Below are 21389 nucleotides of genomic sequence, written 5' to 3'. Positions count from 1 at the left end.
TAGTGAACTAACTGTACACAATGATTCAAATACTATTCTCAAAGATTACTCGACAAAGGAAGCTCTCTACATTATCAAACACCATTGGATCCTCACTCTCCCATTTTTTTGGAAAGCTGTACACAACATTTTGTAAACTTTGAACCATAATCAAAACAAAAGTCAAATTTCGATCCACTGCTTGTAATCAATTTGTCAAAAGTACATTTCATAATCTCTTTCTAATCTTGTGCGTGATGTGGGGGCTGTTGGTTGAGGTTGAGGAGAGGTGGTGGCTTGGGGGTTTCGGGGCTCTGGAGCTGCTTCATGAGTAGGAGAGGTGCTGGGTTGGGGGTTTGGGGGCTCTGGAGTTGCTTCATGAGCAGGAGAGGTGCTAGGTGGGGGGTTTGAGGGTTGTGGAGCTGTTTCTTCAGGACGAGAGCTGGTGGGAGCTTGGGTTGGGGAGGCATCTGGGGAGATATTGATATGTGCTTGTGTTGTTGTGGCAGACACGGGTATCTTGTCGGCGGAGGCCTAGGCGTGGGCCTTGGTGCTAGCGGGATAAAAGCATCACGTGCTCCGTCTGGACGCATGGTCGCGCAATTGATCAAGTTTTCAATCATTCTGTTTCTAAACGAAGAAACATCAGCGTTTGAATAATCTATCAAATTTCTTACCTGTGTTCATGTTTATTAACATAGCTACTAACTTATTAAGATACAAATCTGTAAACGAGTGTCAAATGCTTACACTTCTACGACTTCCATCAAGCATGACCCCTAACAAAATTTTTGCATTGATTAAGACCCTCCATCCACAAGAGTAGGCATCGTCCTGCTTAGGGACTTTGCAACTAATAATCGTAAGATTCTCATATATCTGCTCTTGCGTTAAAGCTTCAAGAGCAGACACAAGCTTTCGAACAGATTTGCGCAAAATACAATTAAATTTCATAAGAGACTTTTAACAAAATTCTATGCGATGTCGAACAAAATACAAAACCTCTTACCTACGTACTTCACCATGAAATCCATGGGATGAATTAGCAAGGTAGCACCGGTTTCGTTCAAGGTGTAAGAGAACAAGACTCCAATGAGATCTATTACAAATAAACATAAGCAAAACATATGTCATCATAACAAATTAGAGTTCAAGATAAAATAATTTCACTATTGAAAACATTGCGTACCCTTCATGATAAGCCAGAACAAAAAATTTTGTCGTCTCCATGTTCACTGACTGGAACCAGTCAACTACTTCCACTAAAGATGTATCCTCGGCCGTCAAAACGATCGAGAGGTTCGAGTCAAGGACGGCGACATCATCTTGCATATTCCAAGGCAAATTTGAAACTATAAAACTATAAACAAATTCGTGTCATACAAAATTGAATATATTAAAAGAATTTATTGTGAAAAAAAGAATAGCACGCACCAAAGCAAGGAATTGATGATTGAGACTGTGAGTTCCCTCGTTCGGTTCTGTAAAATTGCAATCTCGTGGGGTGATAGGGAAAATACAGAATGCGTCCCCACACAGGAAGGCCAACATGGAAATCGGGAAACAACAATGACCAATCATCAGCGTTGGCGTCCCTGATGGCATCTGCCATTTTTTCCTCCATCATCTCAAGGCGTAACTGCTCCAATCTTTCACTATCGTCTTCTGTTGTGTACCGCTCGGTGTTGAGACGGGTGCTGTATTGATGCATTTGTGTAGACACTTCATGAACTTTGACCTTGTCAATAAGTGGTATTCTAAGAATATTGTCCATCTTTCGGTCTGAAATACCGGCAGGCGGTATTGTTTTGTCATACCTGAACCTGAGAAGGCGAAGTGTGTTGATGTCTCGCGGCATCAATGTTGTCCTATGGGCGTGGGCCGAGAGAATGTAGACGAGAAAAGCTCTACAAAAAAATCCTTGGCGGCCTCGTGCAAGCACGCCATTGCACTTCGAGACCACCAGAAATTCAGGTTCTGTTGCTTGCAAATCTCGCGAACAACTCTCTGGAATGGCAGTTTAGGTATTGCCAATGAAATGTGCTTTTGGAGCTTACGAAGTTTGATTAGAACGCTCCTATTCTGCTCGTATCTTCTTCTTTGGATTGTTGACCGTAATTGCGACATGATCTTGCCCGGAATCACCTGCGATGTTGACGGTTGCACTATAGACGAGCTAGCCTGGCCTTGCGGACCAGACTGGCCAAGATAAACCTTCCTTGCTATTTGCTTTGTGCGGGCCATGACCTAAACGAGGAGAATGCGAGGAAATATGAAAATCTGGATGTGGGTAAAAATGCAGAGTGACTAGAGACACTTCGGAAAAAATGATGAGAAAAAAAAGGGGAGGGTGTTTATATTAGCGGAATAAGTATAATGAGAAGAGGCGGCTGCATTAATCATGACATTGCAAGGTATGACAGGAAGCGTGCGAGCATAATGATTATGCGCCACGTGGCACATCGGGACTCAAGCGATATTGGTGGTGCCGAAATTAGTGGCACTGCCTATTCGCGGTGTGGCACGACGAGGAAAGAAGCGCCCCAACGGGTTGCCCTAGCAACAACGGTATGTCGCGGCACAAAGCGAGAAGGCGGACCAGAGTACTCTGGACTGGCCGTATCGCGTTATGACGCGACAACAAAATGTCATGCCAAAACGCGATAGCGGTGCCTTTGTGGAGCGGCGGCACCAGTTTCGCGTTGTGGCACGACCATTCCAGGGCGCCTGACACATGGCGTAATCATCACGACGACTGCATGATGCACGGGTGGCGTGACAAAAAGGCATCACGGCACAACGCGAGGAGGCTGACCTGAGTACTCTGGACTGGCCGTATCGCGTTATGACGCGACAACAAATTGTCGCGCCAAAACGCACTAGCGGTGCTTTTCTGGTGTGGCAGCACCAGTTTCGCATTGTGGCGCGACTGTTCCACGGCGACTGACACATGGCATAATCATCATGGCGGCTACATGATGCACGCCGGCCCCATGATGCATGTCAATCGATGTCATCATTGTCCTCGGGAGTCCTATAAATATGACTTGCTCCCCCATTTGCCCTTTGTTTGGATGTTGTGCTCTTTCGTCTATCTTCGCTTTTGAATTTTCGTTATGGACCCCTTCAATGTTGAAGCAGAGGAGGAAGTGCCTTGCTCTGAGGATGCCCCCCAAGACAAACTATCTCATTTTCTATACCGCATTGGGCTTCAACAGCGCGAGACAGAGATCAGGCCGATGTTCAATCCAGATTTTTCTTTGCATGAGTGGATTGTCTCCGCGCAACATTACCTATCAGGTTTTGAGCAGACCTACCAGCAGCAAATGTCTGGTGACATTGTCGAGATACAAGGAGTTCGTTTTGTTCACATGAAGGATATCAATTCGAACTCCTCCAAGAAACACATATTTTCTAGGAGTTGCCTTAAGCTGCCAGTGCACTTGCGGATAACAGACTACAAGTGTACACTTCATAACCGCAAGTGTCCAGTGGCTGAATATTATGCAGGTTTTATTTTATATTTGCATTTAATTTTGGATGAGCATGTTGATGCTGTAGAGGCCTTGCTAGAGGATCAGACTGGGGAGGGTCAAGAGCCCAAGTCTCGGGGAAGCCTTGCCTTGCACGTTTCAGAGGGAGTCCAGCTTCAGGAGGGTGCTTTGCCTACTAGTGTTCTACCTACCATACCTATTGGTGATTTGCAATATGTCATGCTTAACGACATTATGGAGCTTTTTGACCTTCGAGAGGACTATTGCCTTGCCATTGTGGCACAGAATCTCAAAGAGGATGATGCTGTCATTGACCCTGAGCACGATAAGTATTCTGTTATAGATGCCCATGTAAATGACGATGAGTTCGTTGACCTGGCAAGTGCACTTGTGATGATTTACAATGATGTTTCTAGGTATGAGCGCACGCTTCCAACAGAAAAGGAGTTCATGGAAGTGAAAAAAAAGCTAGGGATTGAAGAAATGGGTATGGCAAGCACTTCTTCATCATCTTTGGCCTCAACCTCCAATGCGCCCACTGGAGGTCAGGGCGGCATCAACCTATAGAATGAAGACTTACTTGAGGAAGATGAAAACCAGAAGGTAATATTTTTTTATTTGCCTTACCTTTTTGGTTTCTACTTATCTCATTTCATAACTTTAATTTGTTGCACTTGGTGGTCTATGATGATACCTTCATTCCTCACCCTCGTGGACGATGGGTGGGAGATTTAGGGAAGAATTCCTCTCTCGGCCAATACTTAAAGAATCTTAAGTATCCGAGTTTTTTGGTCTTCCATTCGTCCTTCTCCAATGACAACGCGGAGCTACCCTTGATGACGTTGAAGACACTTTCAAGATATTTAGGAGGGGCCGTCATTAGGTGGAACGCAGATAAAATAATGCTTTTAGAAAAAAAGGCCTCATTGTATATGTTTGGCCAAGGGCAAGGAATGTATGGTTTGCGTAGTCGCTATTTTTTGACCCAAGCAGCATATGGTTTGGCATGCGGAATCACTGACCCTGTGCAATTACTAGAGTATGACAAGCATGCTATGTTTCGCAATAAACAACCTATTGCGCATCTGCCTACTGAAGAAATGTCTCTTGTGGCTGTGGAGGTGGAGACAAATGTACTGTCGACAAACGAACCTGCAGGACTAGGATGCAAAAGACCAAGGCAAGAAGAAGACGATAACACACAGCAGGAAAAAAGGCCAGAATATTTTGTAACTTTTCCTGACGAAGATGAAGAATAGAGAAGCTCCAATGTATATTGTCGATGCCAAAAAATAGTACATTTTCTATCAAAACAATGAGTACATTATGTTTCTCACTTTTGTGACTGGTTGTCTTCTCTTAGCACAAAAAATTATATTGTGTTACAATGCGCTATCTTTAGGAAGTCTCAAACAACTTGGGTTGGAGTTGTCCAAGTTTTTCCAATGCATTCTTTTTGAAGTCGCCACTCTGCATGTCGCGATGCCGCAGAAGATGCCTCCCATATTTCCTTCTTCTGTCGTTTGCTTGCTAATCTCATTGCTTGGAAAATCTGACTGTCTTTGACACATTCCTTTCGGTGTGTTCTATGCATAAGATTTTGATAAGTCCATTGATGTAGTTCCTCCAAACTGTTGGCTTTGTTTGCACCACCTCTGTGATGAGTGTGGCTGAAATAGCCAGTACGGGCTTGGGAGTGAGTTTTCTCCATACCTTATGTAGACCATATAGCCAAGCTACCATCCTGCCTAGCAAACCAAGGCATGTGGTTGCATATGATATGCTGCAAGAAAAAACCAGCCTATCGTTTATATGTAAATATATAATCACAATTTTATCAAATAAAGTAATATACCATGTAATGAGTTATGTGTTGATTTGTCCATGCAGCTATGAAAGACCTGTGGAAGGTCTCCAGAGTGTCTTGAAACAATGTATAGTCAGTATCTCTCCAAGTATTGAGCTCACAAAACTTGAATATGGAATCCAAACTTTTCCACACGTTCGCTTTGCGAGTCCTTGCTGCACCATTGTCTGCATGGTCAACCACTGCATTGTGCAGGTTTCTCCACCGGTTGTATCTCAATCTCAACCTTTCCTAAGCACTTTGGCTTTTGTGTTGTCTGCCACTTGTTGGCATCGACAAGAAGAGACGGGCTTTCACACCGCCAATAGACAACTTCTTTCGCACATCTCGACCATTCTTAGACCTCTTCTCGTCCTGCTCTATTTTCACATGTCCTCCATGCAAGCCCATATCTGAGAAAACTGTTTCCAATGATAATATAGCCCTTTGTTTTGTTGATGCTGGCCAAGTGGTCCAAGCAACACAAATGTACAGAAACATAAGTTTCTCAATGATTCTGCAGAGTGCATGCATCGTGCAAATATGTACTCTGGATAGTGGAATATCCAACACTGGGCGGAAGTTAAGGTCCTGCAAGTGCCTGTCCGGTGCTCTCCTCCAATTTCTTTTGTCAAGACCAATGACTCCTCCCATGCAATACAAACAAGGGCTTTTACTTGTTGCTCCTTTTGAGATGTTGTACATACACTTTAGGGTTTTGAGATCTCCAGCCATATGCCACTCTACTGTGTATGAACCCATGCCTAATACATCGAGTGTCTTTCCATTTCTCTGTTTGCTTATGACTTCAGGAATACTTGTTTGATGGAAAACCCAGTCAAGAATATCGAAATTCTCTGCAGGCACCTGAAATGGGAAAACCAAACCAATCAAATGAAACATGTCCAACCATTTTTTAAAGAAAAAACTTGTTGATATCAAACCTTGAATGTGGCTAAGAAGAAAATATTGTTTTCGGATTGCACGCTAAAGTTTCTAGGGTCATCTGAAGCAATGCTTTCATCTAACGCTCTATTCATAAGTGTTATTGTGACACTCTCAACCTTTGTCTCTTTCACTAGCTCGCACTCATCCAGTTTAGGCACAAACTTCAAGACTCCATTGCATTCCTCTTGAGAAACCTCGAACAATTGAACAATATATGTCTGCAAAGCTACTAAATCATAAAATATATTATTGTATTTGTCATAGACCACTTCCTCTGCTGATGGCGATCTGTATATTGCTTCAATGTGAAAAGGAGTGCCCAATGTCCGAAGCACTTCCTGGTCGACCTCCAATCTTGTCTTTCGAATGGAGAAAGGATTTGGCAGCAACATGTGGTTGAGATTGAACTTCTTACTTTGTTGCTGCATAGTTTTGTAAACAGAAAATTAAGTAAATGGACTATTTCCAAGTTTTTCAAATGCTACACATATCCAATATACCTAAAATTGCAGACATTTGATTTGACAGGTGAAAACAATTGATTCAAACACCATACATACCTAAAAATTACAGAATAACCTTTGTTGGATATTCCGGCTTCATCCAGAATTGACTGAACATCATGTGTTTGGAGTTGATTCTGTTTCAAAAGAGTGTCAAGTTGCTTAGCAACAATCTTGTAGTAGCGCTTATCGTCCAAAAGTACAGCGACATCTTTGTGTTTTAGTATGAGACCATAAGGAATTGAAGAAGTTGGTGTGTTGCTGTCAATATTTGACTGAGGATGTAGCAACGATCTAAGCATAAATATGAAAATTAAGATATAAACTACAAATGTAAAGATGAATTAAACCTGCTTGAATGATAATCTTACTTGATTGCTTTAACCCTCTTCTTCAAACCCCCAGAACCAACCTTCAGCTGTTCAATGTCTCGTAAGCGTCGTTCTCTTAACCGAGGACCCAAGACAATATTTTTTTCTCTGAGATCCTGCGTGAGCTGCATGATGCTTTCGTCCTTGCCTTTCAGTTGCTCAACGCACTCTGTCACAGTTTGCTTCAAGCAAAAGTTTTTTTTGTGTGCAAGGTCTCTCTCAAGCTTAAGAATATCACTTCTGGCCGCCAAATGCTTGGTGTAGCCATATAAACCAGAATAATCGTCTCCTACATAGTTCAGCAATATGTTTCTGAACAGTGGAGTTGAGTTGGTGATAGGATGCTCAAGATATATCTTGCCATCCACCCAAAGATCGACGCTTTTTTTACCTTGAAATCTGAAGTTCTCTTTTGAAGGTGCGGATAGGATGCCTCTCTTATTCTTCTTGTGGAGGGGCTCGTATTCTCTGGACAGTTCGATATACATATGATACACATCGTTTTGACTCCTCGTCTAAGTTCTGTGTGAAGATGATAATGACATTGAGACGACTTGGTGAATGAGAAACCTCAAAACAGAGGAGAGCGCAAGAGTGGAGCAAATGGAAGAGAGCTCAAGGGAAGAGACTGCGCGTACGTGAAAATCAAGAGAGACGCAAAACTGAGGAGAAGAATAACATTCAATGCACCTCGTTGAGCGCCAAATCTTAGTTTTGAAAAATCCAAAAGATTGAGATAATCGGTGTTCAATTCGGAGCCATCGTATGTTATCATTGTCTGAACACTTTTTGAGAGTTTTAATAAACGTACCCCCCAAATCTGATATCCGATTTTTTTTTAAAGTGAATATCAAAAATGAAATTAGGGACTTTTTACTATCTCTCTCTAAGTTGACCTGGCATTTCTTACAAGGCCCATTTTTGAGTCCAAACTTTTCCTAATGTGCATTGTCGATGGCTTGGCTCTTGATGTAGAGGCTTCACGAGAAGTTTGATGGAAGCTCGTTGAGGGTAAAGTTGTCTTGAGAGGTTGATATACTTCAGTGTTTACCTTTGCTTTACCTTTTTCCATGATGGTTGGCAATTTTTTCTCCGCAGGGATTCGAGAAGCTTCGTGGAGTCTTACCGTTGTCATTGTTGAAGCTTTTGCTTGTTGTGGAAAGAAGATGTTCCTCCAGCTTTCTGTTAGGAACAGACTCTCTTTGATGTGATGGGAGTCGATTATGTGGAAAGTATCCTTATACTCCCCGCCGGTACTCAACTTAAGTATAGCTTCTGCCACTCCGAAGCTAGGAATCGGTATTTTTGAACTTGTGTACATGATGTCCTCTAGCTCTTTGATTGGTGGCTTTCCCATCATGATCCACGTTCCATAAGTCATTAGATTCTTTGTGTCTTCTAAATCTATCATAGCTGAACATGTGATGTTGAGTCGTGTTTCTCCGCATATGCTAAATTCGATTGTCATAGGAGACAATCGATCTTCTTCCTTATTCTTGTTATTGTCTTGATCTTGCGTTTATTGAAGATTTTCCATTGAACTTGGAAACTTTTCTCCTTCATCTGCTTTCATTTACACTTTTTTGGAGTCGGCTTTTTTGAAACAGCTTTTGTCGATTCTTCAAGTATGTCAATGATGACATATTCTTGTTGTTGCTCTGCTTCCTTTATGTTCACTTTGGCATCATGCTATGACGTAGCTATCTATTTCACCTTTTCTAATTTCATACTCACAAACCTCGTTAGATTCCATCAACACATTTATCATAAACAATGGAGTTATATCATACCCATCTTCATCACAAAATTTAGTCAAGGTCACCTCATTCACACACACATCAAGAGTGTCTAGTATTTGATCCCATCCAAAGGGCTCAAATAACTCCTTTGGAAATGGTTCTGGAATATAGTGTGTGTCCTCCATAGGTTGATCGAGAATACAATCTTCCTTCCTCGGACTTACACTCTCAAGAGCTCCATACATCCAAATATGCACTTTGCTTTTGAAATCAATTGTGGAGTTTAATTCTTCCCCCAAGGTTCTCTCTACATCTCTATAACTATGATCTTTGACACTAATTTTTGTAGTCACATCTTTGTGTCTCAAGTAGATATATTCATAGCCCCAGTCTTGTACCATTTTGAGCTGAGCCATGAATGGTCTGCCCAATATGATCTCAAAGTTACTGCTCTTGTCAAACTTCATTATGCCAAAGGTGTGCTCATAATCTAGGCCACACGAGGATACAATGATTTGTTCTAATATTCCAATTGGTTTGTACATGTATCCATCTGCTAATTGCAATTTCATTTGAGTTTTTGTAAGAGCGGGCTTTCCTCAAATTTTCCATATTTCTTTGGTTGCAATGGAAATTCGTGTCCCACTATCTAATCTAGCAACCATATTTACTCTGACGGGAGCAAAGCGAACCCCGAACCCCCGACGGCCTCTAAAACACCGGGGACCGAATGGAGCGCCTCGAGCCTGTCATGGTAAAGCAAACAGGGGGCACCACCTAGCTTGAGCGTCTAGGACGCAAACGACACACCACCATAACAAAGTTTTCATCCAAGAGAGATGGATGCTTGGGAGTAATGATGAAGAGGAAGGGGAATGAGAGAGAGAGAGAGAGAGAGAGAGAGAGAGAGAGAGAGAGAGAGAGAGAGTATAGCGGCTTAGTACTTAGGCACCACAGAAGGATGGCGAATCCGCACACCCTTCACACATACACAAGCTCACTCCACACACAAGACTAGGTGGCGATTCCGCACACCTCACATGGGCAAAACATTGCAAGAAAACATACTCACAAAACCTAAAGCTTTATTTAGAGAATAAGGTGATGAAATGGGGAGCATAGGGTAGGGGAAAGAGAAGGGAGAGAGTGGTAGAGCACATGGCGGATAGGTGGGAGCTGACGACGAAGACTCGCACGAGGGTTACGGCCATCATCCTTCATTTAGATGCCCTTCATCTTCCATATCCCAAGGGTGTAGAGGTCATGCTCAAGACGAGCATGGTGATTGCGGTGATGGTGATGGTGTGTGTGTGTGTGTGTGTGTGTGTGTGCACTAGGCACACACAGTGCATAGTGTACTCTTTGGTGATGTTGTGTGTGTGTTTAGTGTGATGGTGACCCCTCTTTATATAGGGGAGGAGGGGGGAGAAATTCTAGAATTTAGAAATGAAGAAATCATTATCTACATAGGCCATGTGACTGTGGGCCCCACTTGTCTAGCTGTGTGTATATGTGCCAGAACAGCAGTCTCATGAGAGAGAGACTAAGAGAGAGAGATGGGTTGATGAAAAAAAGTGAGAGGTGACATGGAGAATAAAGTAATTACAAGAGGGGAGAGAGGGGAGTGTGTTCAGAGGTGAATCTGTGTGCAGATTTCTGTGAACACAAGAAAAATCAGGTAACCACCGGGTGGGGATGGGTCTGTGGGCACCTTTTTCAGTGAAACTGAGTGTGTGTGAGTGTGGGGGAGGTTATTTAGCTACAAGACAAGAGACATGGCGCCCTTTAGAGAGAGAGGGGGGTATTTGGGTCATGGGATATGATAGGAGAGAGAAAGGGGGGGTGGGGTATACTATTTTGGAAGATAGGATAAGTTGCATGTGAGTTAGGGTGCATTATTGGTGAGTTAGAATGCATTATTGGTGAGAGGTGGGGTAGCTTGAGGGGAGAGAGAAAGGAGAAAGGACAAGGGGAAGAGAGAGGGGGTTGACCTTTTGAGTGGAGGAGAGGAAAAGGGACACACGATGGGGCAACAATGAAGAAAAAGGAGGCAAGGTGGGGATGGGCTGCCCCACAGGCATGAGGTGGCCTATTTTACCTTTCTCATATATTTACATAATCATACTTTATTTTTTTCTTACTTTTTCCAATGCCTTTTATCACTCCCTCCCTAAGAGGGGGTTTTCATGGGGTGGGGACGAGAGAAGAGGGGTATGGGAGCTTGGCTTGTGAAAAGCCCCCCATCATCAGCCCTCCCCTTTTGGCTAGAGGCATTCATGTCTCTAGCTCATCTGTTTGATCATTATCGTCGGAGGTGGAGGCTGATGGTGTGTCCTCATCTGGAATGTCAATAGGTGGAGCCTGGTCAAATCGAAGAAAATAAGGTTTAAGTCGCCAACCATTTACCTTGGTTTTATGAAGTTTTCCATCAGCCTCCATAAGCTGGTAGCTTCCATTGGCATACTTTTTCCTGATGATGAAAGGGCCTTCCCATCGGAGTAGGAGTTTCTTATCGTTGCGCGTGTCGAAGTGATTGTTGTAGCGGAGCACCAACATTCCTGTAACATTTAATAGCCTAAAATCTTTTGTGTAGCGGAATTTAGCATGAACATAGTGGGTATTTCATTAGAGTTGATTCCTAATGAGAATTACAAGAGTGCTTGGGTGGAGAGAGCAACAAAAAGCATAACACCTAGTTAGATAGCATCGACAATACTTTCAAAAGAGAGAGTAATTAAACTATTGACAACAGTTGAGGACCGGATTTGCATGGAGCCGGTCCCCCCTCCAAAAGGCTTTGTATTATGATTTCTCCCATCAAGAGAGACATTGTACAATACAATTCTTTGTGTTCCTTCAAGACTAGCTAGTGTAATGAAGATGGAAGCTTCATACACCAAGCAAAACACTTAATCAAACACAACTTGAATTATCCCCGTTCTCAGACCCAAGACCTCACACACCTTCGAAGATGGTGAGAGCTAGCAGGGTATGAGAGTAGATTGAGAGGAAAAAGAAGTATCTTACGAGAAAGAAGTACATCTCCTCACATAATCACTCATATTAGCATAGCTTAGCTTAGTAATTAGCTTGGTAGAGAAGATGAGCATGCATTGAAGCTTGGCTCTTGGTTGGATTTGCATCCACATGCCAAGAGAGTGTTGATGTAGGCTTCTATCTCACAAGCTTGGAGTAGGTGATGAGCTCTCCATTAAAGCTTGGGAGGAGATAGAGTATTTTTCCCTTCACACATGGTCAAGTGTGAGAGTCTGAGAGTGAATGCCAAGCAAAAATCAGCCCCCTCTCTCTCTTGGGCGAGCCCTAGCTGCTAAGTTAGGCTGGCTTTTGCCTCATTGGACCTCCCCAGGTCAAGCCAATAGGGATTAAGCAGCATAAGTGATAGCCTTCTGACATGTGTCCTCCTTTCCCCTTTTGTGAGAGCTTTAGGTAATTAAATAATTAAACTAAACTCTCATTGGACCCCTTTGCCTCCTGGCCAATAGGAATCAGGCAAGCCATGGGGCTCCTGAATGCTCATTGGACCCCTTGGGAGACTGCCCAATAGTCTTCTAGGACACTTAATTCTTATTGGTTTCTTTTATTAAATGTTTTTTAAATTAATTAAACTAGATTTACTCTAGCTTAATTCTCATTGGTCCACTTCAAGGGTCTTCCAATAGGAATTGGGCACACCTTGTGGGCATCTGGCCTAGGGAGCTGACATGTGTCCCTCATTCCCTTTGTGTAAAGGGAGCCTGTGTGTGTGTGTGTGTGGTTTTCTCTCTCATCCCCTAGCTTTGGGGCTCGCCCCCTCCCATGTAGGGATGCAGGAAGACTTTTTGGGCACACACACTAAGCATCCAATTTTCCCTAAGGTTGACCTTTGGACACAACCTTTGAATTTTGGAACCTTAGCATTTTGGAAGTCTTAATGGGCTGAACCTTAGGGTCTTTTTAGCCCATTGTTTCACATGGCTCTTTTGCAGATGGCCCCCCCTTTGGATCCCTATTTTCCCTCCTTTGGATCCCTACTGTGGCCGGTCTGCTAACTTAACCAATATTCTAGCTTTTTCTCCCTTGGCACTTCCCCACATTAAATGATCAGTTTAATATGAGAAAATCATTTAGGAGAATTAGATATTGATTATTATGACATTACCTCTCTCTTGAAATCATAGTCGTCCTCGACTATGGTGTAGAGAAGATAAAGCATATGCATGAGTCCTTTTCTTAGCGGGTAGAGGATCCCTATGTTACCCTACGACATCATTCCATAATGGATGACTAGTCCATTTGGCGCTTGAGAGCCTGAGGCTGCCGCAAGCATGTCTGCACATTAGTCTTATCAATCTTCCATAGTAGAGTGACAAGCTCTACTTGGTGTTGGGGAGACGTCGTCTCCGCAAACTTGATCTAAGCATGCATACTACTTCATTTTTGTGCACAAATCAAGAAAAAGAGAGTCTTATAAGACAAAAATTTTTGTTCATTTTTAACATTTTGTACATTTGCTTACTCTTGGGAAGCATTGTAAGCATTGACAAGGTTTAGGTTATCCTTTAATTGTATGCCTTGCATCCATCTAGCATCTTCAAAAGGATAATTCTTAAACTTAATAAGATATCGTCTGATAGTCTTACCGCCTCTTAATACCTTGTCTTCATGTCGGAGAATGGACTCGGGCTGCAGCACCTCCTCGTGGTCCTCGATCTCCGGTGGGTCTTCAATAGTTGGTTCTTGAGGTGGCTCTCCTTTGTAAGGCTTCAAGAGGCTCACATGAAAAGCATTGTGTATGAGCCAATGATTGGGCAACTTAAGTTGATAGGCCATCTCATTGATTGGCCTAAGAATCTGGAAGGGACCATAGTACCTTTTTGCTAGTTTAGCATAGTACTTTTGGTGGCCCGTAGGATTCTTGCCCGTCGTGTGCCTTAATCAAGCCTTGGGAAACTTTAACAAGACCCAATCGTTTTCTTTAAAGGCTTGGGCTCTTCTGTGCTTGTCAGCAGCAGCCTTTTGCCTTTGCTGTGAGATAGAGATAGCATCCTTAATCTTTTGGAAAGATTCTTGTAGGTCTCGGCTATACTCATCTGCAGCGAAGATCTTCCCATGTACCTTAAGTAGCAAGGGACTTTTTGATCTTCCCTCAATTACCTCGAAAGGTGCTTTTCCTGTAGAATTATGTACAGTGTTATTGTAAGCATACTCTACTAAGGGTAAGTACTTCTCCCATTGGGATCTTTGATCTACTTCCGTTACATAGGCTTTTAGTAGATCGAGAATAGTTAGGTTAGCTATTTCACTTTGGCCATCAGTTTGTGGATGATAGGCCGAAGAGAAGTTTAGCCTTGTTCCTAAATTCTCAAAGAGACCCTTCCAGAAATTACTGGTCATTCTAGGATCTCTATCCGACACTATGGACATTGGCAAGCCATGGTACTTGAAAATTTGTGAAATGAAGAGGGTTGCCATTTGATGGGCTTTGATAGTCTTTTTGACAGGTATAAAATGAGCTTGTTTACTGAACCTGTCTACTATCGTCCATATTCCCGTATTCCCATGGATAGACTTAGGCAATCCAAAGATAAAATCCATGGATATGCTCTCCCACGGTGAATTAGGGATTGGCAAGGGTTGAAGCAATCCAAGTTGCTTCCCTCTATCAAATTTTGTCTTTTGACATACCATACATTTGGAAACATACTCATGTATGTTCACTTTCATGGTAGGCCAATAGAAATATGTTTCAATTCCCTTTAGGGTAGACTGAATCCCTCTATGCCCCGCATATGGGGGAGCATGAGATTCATACATTACTTTCTCACGTAGTGAGTTAGTAACGCATAGTCTATTGCCATAGAGAAGATAACCATCTTGTAAAGTAAATGGTTCTTCTTTCTTCCCTAATGCAAGGGCTGAAATCACATCTCTAAAATCGGGATCAATAGCATACTCATCTATCATTGAAGATAGATCATTGTGAGTTGCTATGGAAACCGCATTCACTCTCGGTTGTCTTGAGAGTGCATCGGCTACTTGATTATGCTTGCCAGCAATGTGAGCAATATGAAAATGAAATTGCGAAAGGAAATTTGCCCACCTCATTTGTTTGTCGGAGAGCTTGGTCTGCGTCATGAAGTACTTAAGACTTTGGTGATCCGTTCGCAGAATAAAAGGAGTCCCCAATAAATAGTGCTTCCATGAGTCTAAGGCATGTAGAACTGCAAGGAGCTCTTTTTCGTATATGCCTAGAGCTTGCTCAACAGGGTCGAGCCTTCGACTCTCATAGCCTATGGCGTGCCCTTCTTGGAGCAAAACAGCCCCAAGGCAATCACCACAAGCATCACATTGGACCTCAAATGGTTTTGAGAGATCCGGTAGTGTAAGCACAGGTTGAGAGATAAGCTTTTCTTTAAGCTTTTCGAAAGCATTGTTCTCCTTAGCAGACCACGTATACCTAACATTTTTCTTTGTTAGGTCATGTAATGGTCCCGCAATTTGTGAGAACTTTTCTATGAAGCGTCTATAGTATGCACACATACCTATAAAGCTTCTTAGTTCATGAAGATTCCTTGGTTTAGGCCATCCTTTTATTACCTCTAATTTGGATGGATCCATTTGGATTCCATCTTGAGAGATAATGTGACCTAAATATTGAATCTCTTGCAAGAAAAATTCACTTTTCTTTCGATTAACATAAAGTTTATTCTCTCTTAAAACTTGAAATATTACCTGGAGGTGTTGCTTGTGTTCCTCCAATGAATTAGAGTAGATGATAATATCATCAAAGAACACTCCAGTGAAGGTTCGATGAGGCCTGAACAGCTTCTCCATCAAGCGGTTAAATGTGGCTGGTGCATTAGTCAAGCCAAAAGGCATGACAATGTATTCGTAAAGACCAAATGTAGTACGAAATGCGGTCTTTACAATGTCTTGATCAACTATCCTTATTTGATGATAGCCACTTTTTAGGTCAATCCTACTGAAGTAGGTCGATCCTTGTAGCTTATCAAATAGGTCTTCTACCCGTGGAACGGGAAACCTATTCTTGATAGTGATCCTATTTAGTGCTCTATAGTCGACACACATACGATATGTGCCGTCTTTCTTTTGCACTAATAGCACAGGTGAGCAAAATGGAGATGAGCTAGGCCTAACCATGCCCTTCTCAATTAACTCATGCACTTGCCGCATAATCTCCTCTTGTTGAGCTTGAGAAACTCTATAAGGAGGTTTGTTAGGCGGTGAACTTCCTGGAAGAAGTTCAATTGCATGGTCGTCATTACCTCGTTTAGGAGGTAGCTCACAAGGGATGTCGTCAATAAAGACATCTTGAAACCCCTTGAGAAAATTGGATAACTCTAATTCCTTTTGGTTGCTTTTATTTTCTTTTGCTAAAGCATTAGGTTCATTTTGAGAATCTTTAACAAAAATCATGTACACGGAAATAGAGCTCTTTATTGACTTGTTGAAAGCTGGTGTATGTACAATGGGGATGGTGTTACCCATTTCCCTAGCATCTATATACATGTCCTTTTCCCTGAACTTAAAGGAGATTCTCCTTTCAGGAAATTTAACATGGGCAGCCACACGGTCAAACCATGGTGCCCCTAGGATTACATCCTCATGCTTGAGAGGAGAGATAAAGAAATCCTCTTTGTCCACATAGCCTTGGACATGAAGCCTCAATTTCCCGATTAAGGGAATGACTGAAGCTTCTTGCCCCTTGAAGGCACTGTCTGCGGGTAGGATATCTCCCATCTCGTAGGATTGTATGCCTAGCTTGGTGGCTAACTCCATAGATATAAAATTGTGAGTAGAACCAGGGTCAAAGAGAATAAAAGCATCATGTTCTCTTACCTTTCCCCAAGCATGGCATAGAGGAGATCCTTTGTGGTGAGTTTGGTGAATCTCCTCCTCTTGGATTTCAACCAAAGAAGCTCTAGGAGGATCTTGGCGGTTGTTCTTTTGGGGACAAGCGCGGTACGCATGCCCTTGTTCGCCGCACTTGAAACACCGGTTATCTTTACGATAACGCTCAAGCTCTTCAGGAGAGAGTTTATTCTTTCCTTTGTAAACTCCCTTCTCTTTAGCTTTGTTGGGATTGCCCTTAGGAGACTTTTGGACATTGTCCTTCCCCTTAGGCTCATTGGAACTTTTGTTTTCCGGGGGCTTATTATTTCTTTTACCCCCCGTTTGGAAATTGATTCGCGAGGCCACCATAGTATGGTGTATTACCGCCGATATAGTACGTGGCCTTTGGGAGTTGACATACTCCGCCATTTCTTCGGTTAAGCCCGCACAAAATTGTTGCTTTTGCTCTCCAAAATCCAACTTTTTGAAGACAGTGGCTTTGAGTTGTAGGTCCCAAAACTTGTCTACATATTTGTGGATGGATTCATTGGGAGAGAGCTTTAAGCTTCGCCATTCGGTGAGTACTTTGTCTTTGGCATCGGTGGCCAAAAACTGCTTCATAATGGAAGCTCTTAAAGCCTTCCATGTTCGTGGAGCTTCACCGTTGGCTCGTAGGCTAGACCACCATTGTCTGGCGGACTTTTGAAAGTGCATAGCTACATGGCGTAGCTTAGAGGACTCCATGAAGCCCTCATCTCCAAACGCCGCATCGAATTGCTGGATAAAGGCCAAAACTTTGTCTGTAGCACCGAAGGTGCCATCATAGGTAAGGAAAGAGATGCTCTTCCCCCCCTCTTTGAATTTCTTCAGCTTGGACGACCTCTTCCATGCGGCATAGGATTTTCTATGGCCTCTTCTTTTTGATGGTTCAAAAGTTGCACCATCACTTTCTTCAGAAGATGAAGAATTTGAAGAAGGTGGAGAAGAGGGTGACCTCTTTCTCGCCTTTTTCTTGTCTTGATCTTTGTCGTCTTCACCATAGCTTTCATAAGAGGAAGAGGATGAAGAAGATGGAGAAGAGGGTGTCCTCTTTCTCGCCTTTTTCTTCTCTTGCTTTTTATCATCCCTCTTTGAATTATGACGTGGAGAAGAGTGTGATGGTCTTCTCCGCTTTGGTGGTGATGGAGAGCGTTTAGCCCGCCGTCTTCGTGGAGCCATCTCCGCCGAGGTGGCGGGAGACTCGCTTCTTTCTCGTTCCTTCGGTGGAGGCTCTTGAGTTCTCCTTTGGGAAGGAGATGCATTATCAAGAAGTAAGTTCTTGAGCCCTTCATATGGATTCTCTTCTTCTTCCCGAATCGGAGAGAGACCTCTTTTGGTAGTCTCACAAGGAGGCTTCCTAGGTGTTCTCTCGTCATGGTGATGAGCTTGGAGAATCCCGTGAGCACGGAGCTGCCGTTGCACTTCACTTTGGAGAGATGGATTGCCCATGGCTTGTTAAAGCCTAGAAACAAGATAATTAACAAGCATTGAAGCATCATTAGTAGCTTGCTCATGAGCAAAATCAAAGTTATCAACATTAATTTCACTCTCTTTAATATTGTCAGCCATTCTAACAATTTTTAGGTGTAAACTTTTTAGGTGTACTTTGGCACTTCAAGCCCTAGTTGCTACTCCTCTTTACCCCTTTAGAAAAAGCACTCAAGCTACTGTACCCGCGGCTCGAATACCATTAATTGCAAGGAATAGAAGAGAGGGTCTTTCGACACCAAAACAGCACCGGCTCCTGTCAAGCTTCTAATAGCTCAATAGTGGTTAAGCCGTAGGCAAGCCCCGTAGGACTCCACTATTAAGACCATAGCTCTCGACGGTGATGCCCCGTTAACTGCACAAAGGCAGGCGCACTGAAAGGCTGAAAAATCCCTATTCTACTTACTCACAGGCAATTAATAATACCAACCATTTGTAGCTAGCTTGAGGACCTCCCTTCTTGAGCAAGAAAAGAGAAACCTTGAGCTCTGATACCAATGTAACATTTAATAGCCTAAAATCTTTTGTGTAGCGGAATTTAGCATGAACATAGTGGGTATTTCATTAGAGTTGATTCCTAATGAGAATTACAAGAGTGCTTGGGTGGAGAGAGCAACAAAAAGCATAACACCTAGTTAGATAGCATCGACAATACTTTCAAAAGAGAGAGTAATTAAACTATTGACAACAGTTGAGGACCGGATTTGCATGGAGCCGGTCCCCCCTCCAAAAGGCTTTGTATTATGATTTCTCCCATCAAGAGAGACATTGTACAATACAATTCTTTGTGTTCCTTCAAGACTAGCTAGTGTAATGAAGATGGAAGCTTCATACACCAAGCAAAACACTTAATCAAACACAACTTGAATTATCCCCGTTCTCAGACCCAAGACCTCACACACCTTCGAAGATGGTGAGAGCTAGCAGGGTATGAGAGTAGATTGAGAGGAAAAAGAAGTATCTTACGAGAAAGAAGTACATCTCCTCACATAATCACTCATATTAGCATAGCTTAGCTTAGTAATTAGCTTGGTAGAGAAGATGAGCATGCATTGAAGCTTGGCTCTTGGTTGGATTTGCATCCACATGCCAAGAGAGTGTTGATGTAGGCTTCTATCTCACAAGCTTGGAGTAGGTGATGAGCTCTCCATTAAAGCTTGGGAGGAGATAGAGTATTTTTCCCTTCACACATGGTCAAGTGTGAGAGTCTGAGAGTGAATGCCAAGCAAAAATCAGCCCCCTCTCTCTCTTGGGCGAGCCCTAGCTGCTAAGTTAGGCTGGCTTTTGCCTCATTGGACCTCCCCAGGTCAAGCCAATAGGGATTAAGCAGCATAAGTGATAGCCTTCTGACATGTGTCCTCCTTTCCCCTTTTGTGAGAGCTTTAGGTAATTAAATAATTAAACTAAACTCTCATTGGACCCCTTTGCCTCCTGGCCAATAGGAATCAGGCAAGCCATGGGGCTCCTGAATGCTCATTGGACCCCTTGGGAGACTGCCCAATAGTCTTCTAGGACACTTAATTCTTATTGGTTTCTTTTATTAAATGTTTTTTAAATTAATTAAACTAGATTTACTCTAGCTTAATTCTCATTGGTCCACTTCAAGGGTCTTCCAATAGGAATTGGGCACACCTTGTGGGCATCTGGCCTAGGGAGCTGACATGTGTCCCTCATTCCCTTTGTGTAAAGGGAGCCTGTGTGTGTGTGTGTGTGGTTTTCTCTCTCATCCCCTAGCTTTGGGGCTCGCCCCCTCCCATGTAGGGATGCAGGAAGACTTTTTGGGCACACACACTAAGCATCCAATTTTCCCTAAGGTTGACCTTTGGACACAACCTTTGAATTTTGGAACCTTAGCATTTTGGAAGTCTTAATGGGCTGAACCTTAGGGTCTTTTTAGCCCATTGTTTCACATGGCTCTTTTGCAGATGGCCCCCCCTTTGGATCCCTATTTTCCCTCCTTTGGATCCCTACTGTGGCCGGTCTGCTAACTTAACCAATATTCTAGCTTTTTCTCCCTTGGCACTTCCCCACATTAAATGATCAGTTTAATATGAGAAAATCATTTAGGAGAATTAGATATTGATTATTATGACATTCCTTTCTTCAATTCTTTTTTCCGGAGATGCTGGTTAAAGCTAAGTCGTCTATGCTCTGCTTGTGCCGCATAATAATTTATTGCTTCTTCTCTGTCCAGCTGCAGTCTTTCCAAGTTGATGATGTGATCTCTCAAATGCATGTTGGGCTGTTGAAGTTGGCTTGCCATTACTCTGAGACTTTGTAGTTGCACTTCAATGGGCAAGATTGCTTCCTTACCAAATACTAGATGATACGGTGTGAATCCCAAGGATGTACGGAATGAAGTTCTGTAGGCCCATAAAGCTGGTAGTAGGTACTTATCCCAGTCTCCAGGATGATTGTTTACCTGCTTGGTAATAATTTTAGAAACCATTCCATTTACCTTTTCAACTAGGCCATTACATTGAGGGTAATATGGTGAAGAGTGCCTCCTTGTAATGCCCAGTTTCTGCATTAATTCTCCTACCAAGTCTGCTCTGAAACCTGGCCCTCTATCAGAGATGATCTCTAAAGGTGTGCCAAACCTACAACATATGTGCTCGTAGATAAATTTAGCTACCTCTACCGGTGTGATTCTAGTGGTGGTTGTAGCCTCTGCCCATCTAGTCATGTAGTCGACCCCCATGATAATGTAGAATTTTCCTGAGTTGGCCCTAGGTAATGGCCCAATGGCATCGATACCCCATTTTTCAAATGGGCCATATGAGAGAATAGGTGTCTGTGGTTCAGGCATAAGTGACCTAGTGCCGGACTTTTGACACAACTTACACGTTTTGCACCAATGGTGTACATCAAGGTTGAGGCTAGGCCATATGAAGCCTGCCTGCAAGATTTTCCTACTTGTTATGTCTAGGGCAAAGTGACCACCACAAACCCCGTCGTGACAGCTAGCAATTACTCCCGTGATTTCCTGAGAGAGAGGGACCTTCCTGAGTATTTGGTCCTTACCCTTACAGTACAAACCATCATTGATGAGTCGATACCTTGTGGCCTTCCGCGTCAGCCATTGCTTCTGGCCCTTTGTTAAATTTGATGGGCATTCCCCTGTTTCC

The 21389-nt window shown here is 42.9% G+C and overlaps 1 pseudogene; it reads right to left on the bottom strand.

Annotated features, from left to right (window-relative positions):
* Positions 1 to 2725: 2725 nt before the first annotated feature.
* The window catches only part of LOC147418746 (chlorophyll a-b binding protein CP24 10A, chloroplastic-like), a 68260-nt pseudogene continuing 49596 nt past the window's right edge, over positions 2726 to 21389 (bottom strand).

The sequence above is a fragment of the Adiantum capillus-veneris genome, chromosome 29 (genome assembly GCF_014529385.1).
Source record: "Adiantum capillus-veneris isolate H3 chromosome 29, ASM1452938v2, whole genome shotgun sequence".
Taxonomy (NCBI): domain Eukaryota; kingdom Viridiplantae; phylum Streptophyta; class Polypodiopsida; order Polypodiales; family Pteridaceae; genus Adiantum; species Adiantum capillus-veneris.
Note: the sequence above shows the minus strand (reverse complement) of the source record. Positions and strands in the feature narration are given on the sequence as shown.